Source organism: Muntiacus reevesi, chromosome 2 (genome assembly GCF_963930625.1).
Source record: "Muntiacus reevesi chromosome 2, mMunRee1.1, whole genome shotgun sequence".
Lineage (NCBI taxonomy): Eukaryota > Metazoa > Chordata > Mammalia > Artiodactyla > Cervidae > Muntiacus > Muntiacus reevesi.
In genome coordinates, this window is record NC_089250.1 from 212,480,959 (window position 1) to 212,488,753 (window position 7,795).

At 50.4% G+C, this 7,795-nt stretch overlaps 1 non-coding gene across 1 annotated transcript; it reads left to right on the top strand.

Annotated features, from left to right (window-relative positions):
* The first annotated feature begins 5,461 nt into the window (after nucleotides 1-5,461).
* TRNAG-CCC (transfer RNA glycine (anticodon CCC)) lies at nucleotides 5,462-5,534 on the top strand. The gene has a single exon. It is a non-coding gene; the product is annotated as a tRNA-Gly (tRNA).
* The last annotated feature ends 2,261 nt before the right edge of the window (nucleotides 5,535-7,795 follow it).

The window sequence follows — 7,795 nt, forward strand, 5'->3', positions numbered from 1 at the left end:
AGAATACCTGTGAGATTTGAACCAGGGCAGGAAAGGACTAGGTTTGCATTTGGTTTCCATCATCGTTGTTTCCTCAGTGCTGAGCACAGTGCCTGGCACAGCATCCATATGTAGAATGTGTGAAATGAAGAAATGAATGAATGCATGCATGTGTTCAGGGAGACTGATCTGGCAGGAGTGGAGGAGATGGCCTGAGTGAGAAGAGTCTAGATATAGCTCCTTCACCCCTCCTCCAACATGGGATCTGGTCCCGCCTCTCTTACTACACCACCCAGCAAAATGCAATCCTGCTGGTGAATAAACCCTCCCACTTCCTTCTGTCTCTTACATGCCTGTTTGCCAAGTCCTTCCTCTTCCTTTCTCTTCCTCTCTGCAGGACAGGCCTCAGTCTTTTTTGGCCTGGGCATCCCAGGTCTGTAGGAAGGAACCCTTACAGCTAACCTTGCTTGTCCGCAGGTGGATTAAATGGATCAGTGATTCAGGACCCAGAAGCTAAACCTCGGGAACTTTCTGGCACATTTCAGGCTGCCTTTATTCACCTCACTTCTTTGCCTGACCAGTCCAATGGGAAGGGAAAAAAAAAAAAAAAGAAAAATCCAGGCCAAATCTGTTTGGGGAAAAAGTAAAGCTAATGCAAAGAAAAGGATGTTCTAAAGTGAAACAGGATTGACATCAGCAGTCTCCATGTTGGGACCCCTCTCTGATGGCCCTGCCTTCCTTTCCCTTTCAATTCTTTTTAAGACTCTAGGGTTACAGCTGCATCTGCCCAGTGGCCCCAGCTGTTTAGAGGACTGTTTTAAAGGCATGGTGACATGACATAGAACAAGTGGCTTAGTATTCTGGTTTCCTCCTCCCCTCTGTGTGGTACTGCTGAAAGAAACCTGGAGCAGGGAGGTGGAGAACTAGCCATTCTGTCTTCTGCCTGGGCCCCAGCTCTATGTGCAAGACCTATGTCCTCTCTGACTCTTAATTTCCCCACCTTTGAAGTGAGAAATTAAACTCAATGCTCCACCCAGCCATGATGAGTTCTAGATTAGAGTCAGCCTGTTCCTCGTCTGAAATGGAAGGCTATTCACATTCTTTAGCTGTGGAAACAGGGAATCTGTCTGCAGACCTGGTAGCTGGTTCAGTGCCAGAATTGAGAGGCTCAGAGTCATCTTTGTTTTTTATTTTACTTTTAAATATTTTCTGACTGTGCAGCGTGTGGGATCTTAGTTCCTCAGCCAGGGATCAAACCCGCACCCTGTGCAGAGGAAACCCAGAGTCTTAACCTTTGGACACTAGGGAAGTCCCCATCTCAGGTTGTTTTTTTAGACTTGGAAGCCAAGACACAGAGATCTCAGCTGTATGACCAACCAATGGCCACACATCAGCGACCCCTAGAGCCTGAATTCAAACCCAGGCAGATCTTCTGGACTTCAGGCAGTAAGGGCACCCTTTCCTGCCCAAACTCTTGAGAGTCTTCCTCTTTGGGAAAGGAGGAGCCTTGCCCTCTGGGGACTGACTTGACAGGGGCACTGGGCAGGCGCCCTTTGTGGCTAACCCTTTGCTCCATCTCCAGTGCTGGAGGATATGACCTTTAGAGGCAGCCTCTGGGGGCTGAATTGGCGGACAAAGAGGCCAGCCGGAGACATTAGTGTCCTGCTGTTTCTGGGCAGTCGTAAATCACTGCAGCCCCATCCCCTGGCTCCTGGCTTCCTTCTGCGGCTAGAAAGCTCCCTGATTGGTGCAGAGGCAGCAACAGCAGCAGCAGCAGCAGCAGCAGCATCTTCCGAAGCAGACCGGCGATGCTCCCCACCCTGTCCTCTGGGAACACTTCCCAGTGGCTGCCCTAACAGGCAGGTCTGCAGTAGGGGCAGGGCGCATGACAGATTCAGAGGCAAAGGACGACAGGGAGATCTCAGTGGGCCGCCTCCCTCCCTGAGGATAGGAGAGCCACTAACGGAGGAAGCCTGTGCTGGGAGGCAGGACCCACCGGTTGAAGCCTTGACTTTGCTATTGATCCTGCCGGGTGACCTTGAACAAGCCGCTTTACCTCTGGGCCTCAGAGTGTACATCTATAAAATAACAGAATTGGATGGATTCTTCTTAAGGTCCTCCAGCCTGTCAATCACCCTACCTGAGTGTCTCCCCAGTGTCTCCAGTATAAGAACTGAAAGATGGTTCTATATGTGCTTCCCATTTCTCCTGGGCTTCCCTGGCGGTTCAGATGGTAAAGAATCTGCCTGCAATGCAGGATACCTGGGTTCAATCCCTGAGTCAGGAAGATACTCTGGAGAAGGAAAAACAACCCACTCCAGAACTCTTGCCTGGGAAATCCCGTGGACAGAGAAACCTGGCAGGCTACAGTCCATGGGGTGGAAAAGAGTTGGACATGACTGAGTGACTAACATTTTGATCTTCTCCTCCCCTCGCCTTGGCTTTGCCATGCGTGCCACTCCCGTTGCATATGCATCAAAGTCCCTGCTCTCTAGCCTGGAGTTTACAGGCTTCTCCCGAGGTTCCTTCCCACCTCCCTGGCTACATCTCACATAGGACACTTGACAGGCATTTGCTGACTAGGCAGTGCCCCCTTCCAACTTTGAGTCTTTTCAAAGGCTGGGATAGGGATGGGAGGATGGGACAGGAATCAGGGGTGAGGGACCAACAGAGAAGCAGGGCCAGAAGGCTGGCCACGCAAAGGTGTTGCCCAGCAGTGGATCTCAACTCCTTCAACTCTTACCCCCCATACCATCCCACCTCTTCAGCTTTTAGACTCGGACACTGCATGTTGAACTGACCACTCCCCCAGGAGCTCCCTCCAGCTCCCAGAACTGGTTCTAGACCTTGTCACTGTACTTATAGGCATGGGACTTTGTCTTTCTCTGTGGTTTTACAAGTGGATTTCTCAAAGACAGATCCATCTGAGTCACCTCTGAACTCCAAGCCTGGCATGGAGCAGGTGCTCAGGGAAGTTTTGTTCAATGAAAAAGGCTCTGCTTCAAGAATGAATCACCTGGTGATGGTCTTACCCCTTGAAGAGGACTTAAAAGGTTTTGCCTCCAAACAAATGACCATGATCAAATTGTGGCCAAAACTCAGGAAGGCAGAACTGTAGACAAATCCAGGAGAAGATACGGCCACAGCCAGACAGGACGGTCTTGAAGAAGAGCCAGACAGAGGATTTCAAAGACAGCCTGTTAACATGGGGCTGACAACCACAGAAATTCTCTGTTCCGTGTGTCTGACCACTGCTCACCAAACCAGCTTCCCTAAATCTAGGGTCTCTCAGATCCCCTAAAACTGATTGGGCTGAAAGGAGGGAGAGATTGAAAAGTCTGATACATCTTTCCGTTTTAAGTTTTGCATTCCCCTAAAGAGGCCCACTTCAAAGATTACCACACCAAGGGAATATTCATCACCATTTAAAAAAAAAAAAAAAAAAAGGCCTTTTTTGGATTTCCCTGGTAGTCCAGTGGTTAAGATTACGTGCTTCCACTGCAAGGGACACGAGCTGGATCCCTAGTCAGGGAAGTTCCATGTGCTGTGTGGTCTGTCTCCATTCACAAGAGATGGACTTTCCAGGACAGAGGAGCCTGGGATAGAATCTTCTCAAACTCATCTGTGTGAACTTGGGCCAAGTGCTTCCCCAATATGGACCTCCCATTACACCCCCCAAATCTCAAAGGGAACTCTCCATTATGCCCTCTGAATGTGTTCTTGACTCAGTAGAGGGGTCTGAAGTCAAGGTCTTGATGCTTGACTCCAACAAAGGGCAAATGACTCAGTGGGGAGCCACAGTGATGGGGCTGGTGGCAACCTACCTACCACAGGGAATGAGGCAGGGGCTTTCTGTTTTTTTGAAGATGCCAAGCTTCCCTAATGGCTCAGACAGTAAAGAATCTGCCTACAATGCAGGAGACCCAGGTTCGATCCCTGGGTGGCGAAGACTCCTGGAGAAGGAAGTGGACACCCACTCCAGTATTCTTGCCTGGGAAATCCCATGGACAGAGGAGCCTGGCTGTGTACAGTCCATGGGGTTGCAAAGAGTCAGACACGACTAAATGACTAACAAGCTGCAGAGAGCCCATCAGTTTCCGTTCATTTCCAAGAGGCAATTTCTCCATCAGCTGGAGCTGTCCAGTGATGGCCTGGGCCGAGTCTGGACAGGGTGGGACTAGAATCAGCGGTGAGGGACCAGTAGAGAAGCAAGGCCAGGAGACCGGCACTTGGAGGTAATGCCCAGCAGTGATTCTCAACCTGGCTGTGCATCGCAGTTCCCCAACATCCAAGGGAGGAGACATAAAACCCGTTCTGAGAAAGCCCTGAGGCTGGGAATCTCAGAACGGATCAGTTTCTGCCCTTCGGATTCTTCAGCCAGAGAAAATGTCAAGCAAGGGAGAGATGGGGTCTGATTTGCATTTCAGAATGGCCATTCTGCCAATACCTAGACAAGGGGAACTTGTCTAGAATCCAGAGTCCCAGGTCCAATAGAGTGGATCAAAATCTCCAACCGTGGGGTCTGGGAACCTGAAGTTCTCTGGGGGATTCTGCCACCATCAATGGTCTGCCAGAGTGACCTCGAAAGACCCTGGGAACCCTGAAGAAGGCCAGACTGGGCTGCTCAAAGAGGAAGTGGCATAGCCATGAGGCCTCAGAGAGCTGGCCGAAGAGGTACGAAACTGGCATTTTCTTGAGTTGGCCACTCTGCCGAGTCAGCCCAGCACTAATGCTTCCAGACTGCAAACCCCACTTGATCATGTAATAGGAACGCGGGTGCTGACGCAGCGGGCAGACCGGAGTCCAGGCTGCACCAGGGGACGGGAGGTAGGCACAGACACTCAGCACCAACTCCGTGCTCTGAGCCTGAGGACAGATGGGAGCAAAAGGCACTATCTCCTCAGCGAGCCTGAAGCAGATCGAGATGACTCAGGAGCATGGGGCTTGCCCTGTCTTCTAGGTTTCAGAACCAACCAGGTTTCCTCCCTGACTTCCTGGACAGGTTGGTAAACCAGAAGGGACAGCCAGAAGGACCTTTGTTCATCCAATAGAGAAGTCCCTTATATAGCACCCCACCTGCTGTGGGGCAGCCCTTGCGAGCAAACCTCTGGTGACAGGCAGTTTCCTGAAGCCCCGCTTCCTCTGTGGGACAACACTCAGGTTCCCAGGTCCCTTTCCCTAGTGTTCCTCATTCTACCTTCAGATGTCATAAGAAAAAGGACAGCCCTTTTTCTCCCCCAAAGCCTTTTACATTTAAGGCTAGAACAGGTAAAGCCCTTTTGTCTCCACACTGAACAAATTTCTCCAGGAACAAAGAGTAGATTTTAGCACATTCCTTTTTTTTTTTTTTCCTCCTCCATCTATAATGTCTGGTGCATAATGGGAATGGAGAGGTGGCCAAAGAGATGGATGACCAAGATATGTGGTACTGAGCTCCTGACCTCCCTCCTCGTCCAAGTCAAGAAACCTGTACCCAGGGACTTCCCTGGTGGTCCAGTGGTTAAGACTCTGCACTCCCAATGCAGGCGGCCCAGGTTTGATCCCTGGCCAGGGAGCTAGATTCCACATGTTGCAACTAGAAAAAAAAGAGAGTGAGAGAGAAGAAAGAAATGTGTGCCCAGAGGGTTACACGAGGCCTGAGAGCACTTTACGACAAATGGAGATTGGGCCTCCAACCCCAGGCAGGGTAGTCACACCAACTTGGGCTGAGCCACATGCCTATATCAGAGGCTGCCTCGGAGTCTATAATCTCTCCCCCTAAGTCCTCACCTCGTTTCTAACACTCAGATGGCAAGGAAAGGCCACTAAGTGAGAAAACAAAGGAGCGCATATGCGTTTACCCCCATTCTTCCACACTATAGATGAGGGGTCCAAGGCACAGAGAGGTTAAGTAACCTGTCTAGGTCACACAACTAGTAAATGGAAGGGCTGAGTCATGAAGGAGGTTCTTGTGTCTCCTGTTCTTCACTGGAGGGGTGAAGGCAGGCCTGACTCCCTACACATAGCTGGGTTTAGTTCTAACCTCTCCCATGGGAGGATGCAGATAAAGCTGGGTAGGAGGAGGAGCCTGAGAGAGGAAGTGAATGACCTGCTCTCTCATGAGAGTGGGAAGGAGTGTATTCCCCAGGAGGATGAGTCAAAGCCAAGGCCCTGCTGGATAAGCTGGAGGGACAGCAGTTTCCAGGCATCCTGCCCAAGACAGTGGCTGTCCATGCTGGATTCAGGGACCTGGGGCTGCAAACAGAACACTGGAGACTGGCTGAACCAATGATGGGCTAAATAACCTTAAACAAATCACTGATCCTCTCTGGATCTCTGTTAATTCTGGAACGCAAAACTAATGATCCATTAGCACAGAACAAGCCACTTGGGTTAATACGAAAACCTTGACACTTTCTGCTCTTCGCTGAAATGATCTGAACTCCAGTCACCCTGTGCAAATCAGAAGCCTTCAAAGAAAACTTTGGGGATTTCCTAGGTTTGGGGGCATCAGGGAGGGGAGGATAAATAAAACCAGTCCCGAGAAAGTCCTGAGGTTGGGAATCTGAGACTGGATTGGATCAGACTGGACTAGATTCTGCCCTTTGGATTTTTCAGCCAGGGGAGATTTCAAGCAAGGGAGAGGAGGAGTCAGGATTGCATTTTAGAATGGTCACTCTGGAAGCTGGAGTAGAGGGTGGGCCAGATGGGGAGACCAGAAGAAGGGAGACCACTGGGGTGGTTCCTATAACAGCCACTGTGAGAGGTGGTGGGAGTGGGGGTAGGGCCGCAGTGGTGACTGGAGGAGATGCCCAGCATGACTCCTAGGCAAGTGGGTGGACAGGGAGAGTCCCATTCTCCTCGACAGAGCATGGTTAAGGGAAAGAGGACAAGTTCAGTTTGTGAGGTGAGATGCCCAGATTGGGTCCCGGCATAGAAATTTGAGTTTGCAGTGGGTGGTGGACCCATGGGACTTTAAAGAATATAAGTGGGGGACTTCCCTGGTGGTCCAATGGCTAAGACTCTGCACTTCCAATGTAAGGGGGCCCGGGTTCAATCCCTGGTCAGTGAACTAGATCCAGTATGCTGCCACTAAAGATCCCAAAGGCTGTAATGTAAGACCTGGTGCAGCCAAATTAATTAAATATATATTTTTTAAAATGAAGAGTATAAATGAGCAGGGAGTGAGGTATGGGGTTGAGACAGGAGGCAGATGGGCCCTGCCCCCCGCCCCCCAGAGTAAAGCTATGGAAGGTTCATTCCCCATGGACCGAAACTCCAAGAACAGCAGGAAACTAAGGGAGGAGGCTGGGCCCTGCCCAGGCCACAGATTTCTTTTCTTAAAGTCAGGAGACCTCCCCAACCACACGTGTGCAGAAAAGGCTCCATGGAGGTCAAGGGGGAGTCATGTCAAGGTATGTTCCTTACCCAGACGCCTTTTCGGTAAAATCCATCTTGGCTAAGAGACGCATGCACCCACATGGGAGGATCCTGAGATGGGCCAAATGTAGACTGTGAACCAGGCAAATCAAAATGAGTGGCCAAAGGAAACCTAGAAAAAATACCCCACAAAAGTAATTCTAACTGCCATGAGGGCGCAATTCAAGAACTGTCCCCTCTGAGTCTGCCCATGTGCGTATCTATCCACACGTTCTGTACTCATTTCCTCTTAATAAATACTTCACTTGCTTCACTACTTTCCGTTTTTATGGGAATTCTTTTCTGCAAAGCTGAAGAGCCAGGGCCCTTGTCACTGATCATTGGTCTAGTAGCTAGGGTCTGGTGCTTTCTCCATCGCGACCCAGCTTCAATCTGTGGTTGGGAACCCAAGCTCTGC